Source organism: Octodon degus, unplaced genomic scaffold, assembly GCF_000260255.1.
Source record: "Octodon degus isolate 3935 unplaced genomic scaffold, OctDeg1.0 scaffold00049, whole genome shotgun sequence".
Lineage (NCBI taxonomy): Eukaryota > Metazoa > Chordata > Mammalia > Rodentia > Octodontidae > Octodon > Octodon degus.
In genome coordinates this window covers 733,034-734,987 of record NW_004524625.1, presented here as the reverse complement: position 1 = coordinate 734,987, position 1,954 = coordinate 733,034, and positions in this window count along the sequence as shown.

The window sequence follows — 1,954 nt, the reverse complement described above, 5'->3', positions numbered from 1 at the left end:
GTCTAACAGGGAGCACTAAAAGAAACCTGCATGGAGCTGGGAGATGCCTGAACCTAGAATCCTCCAGGTCAGCAGCCAGGAGGCCTGGCCCTAAGCCCCAGGATAACAGATAACCACTTTTCTAAATCAAATCCTTCTCTCTTCCTCCTCCTTCTCCTCTCCTGACCTCTTCCCCTCCCCTCCCCTCCCCTTTCCTCCTCTCCCTCAGCAAGCAGGCCCTGGAGGAGGCCTTGGCCTAACACAGTAGAACCTTTGTGAGTTCCTGGCTCTCTCTTCCCATGCTCCCCCCTCTTCCCACCATCACCTGCAGGAGTGGAGCTCCAGGCAAGGCAGTAGCTCTCAGGTTACCCTGATCCTCCAATCTCCAGCAATCTCTCACTCCCTTAGCCTGCAATTCAAGCTGAAAGGTCAGGTGTCTGGTTCCAGCCTTTGTCTCTTCCTTTCCCATCAGTGATCTCCTCACAAGCTGCTGCTCGCTGCCTTTGCCTAGGTTCTGTGAAGGTCCTTTCTTATGCTCTGTACAGTACAGGACTGGGAAGGCGAGGGAGAGGCCCTCCCTGCAGGAAAGGTCAGTGTTGGCCTTATACACGTTGCTGCCCCTGCAGTAATGCTTTACCTCCTCTCCACTCATCCCAATCTCTCAGACCCTGCTTGAGATCTCTTCTGGGACTGTGGCTTCAGTTCTGAGTCACTGACTTCTGTAAAACATGACACTTTTGACTTGTGCAGGACACCTGAAGGGCAGCTTTTGTCCATGATAGGAACTCAAGGAGACCCCTTTGAGGCCTGTCCTTGGCCCCACACCCAAGTATGGCTATGCCCAGTTCTTTCTCACCAGTACAGCTTGGGCTCCAGGAGCTTGAACCTAGAATCTTCCATCCCTGAGGTACAGGCTTATAGTAGTAACAGCTCAAAACTCCAGGGCACCTGCGGTGGTCCTTTCTCATGTCTCAACCCACCTACAGGAGGTGTCCTCATGGCACAGTCACTGAGCACTGGAGCCCCAAGGCCTGGTGCAGGCCCCAGAAATAAGTCCTGCCTGCCTGGCCTAGGACTATCATACCTTTGTTTGCAGCACCTGAGCCCATTTTCACTTCACTGAGAAGTGAACATTTTCATTTTGAAAATAAAGTCTAATGACAAGTAGAGAAACATTTGAATACAAAAGGCAAAATGCTTATTTCCTGAATATTTTTATAAAGCAAAGAAAGAAAAAATATTTTTATTTATCCAAATAGAAAACAATAAAAACTTTATAGGCAGAACACATTTTTGCATGTGTAAAAAGCTGCCCAATGTCACTTACAATAAAAGAACTATTGACTGGAATAGCTGTGAGTTGCACTTTTTGAGGCATGCCTCTTATTGGTTTAGACATAATAGACGGATGTTTATGAGAGCTCTACTTGCATACATTTTCAGTAAGGAGTACGGACATTTGTTGTAGGCTTGTGTGGAGCAGGGGTTGGGAAATTTCTTCCATAAAGGCCCAGAGAGTAGCTATTTAGGGTTGAGGACCTTGAGATCCCATCAAAGCTACTCAACAATGCCACTGCAGCTGAAAAGCAGACACGGACAAGCACATTTAATGGGCATGGGTGTGTGCAATAAAACCTTAAATTTCATATACTTTTAATGTGCCCATAGATCTTCTTTTTAAAAGATCAATTTAAAACCCAAAAAAATCCCTAGCTTGAGGGCTATACAAAGACAGGTTCTGGGCTGGTTTGGCCAAAGTATACCCTATTGTTCTGCTTGAAAAAGATCAGTACCATAAACATAAAAAAAAATCCTTTCCCTTCTACCTCAGTAAAGATAAAGCTATGCAAAGGCTAGAGATTACATTCTCAGGTAGGAAACCTGAATTGGGATTCCAGCCCTAAAATGAATTTACCACTGTGTGACTCTGGGCAAGTCACTTAAGTCTTCCTAGGACTATGGAGACAGGAATGCT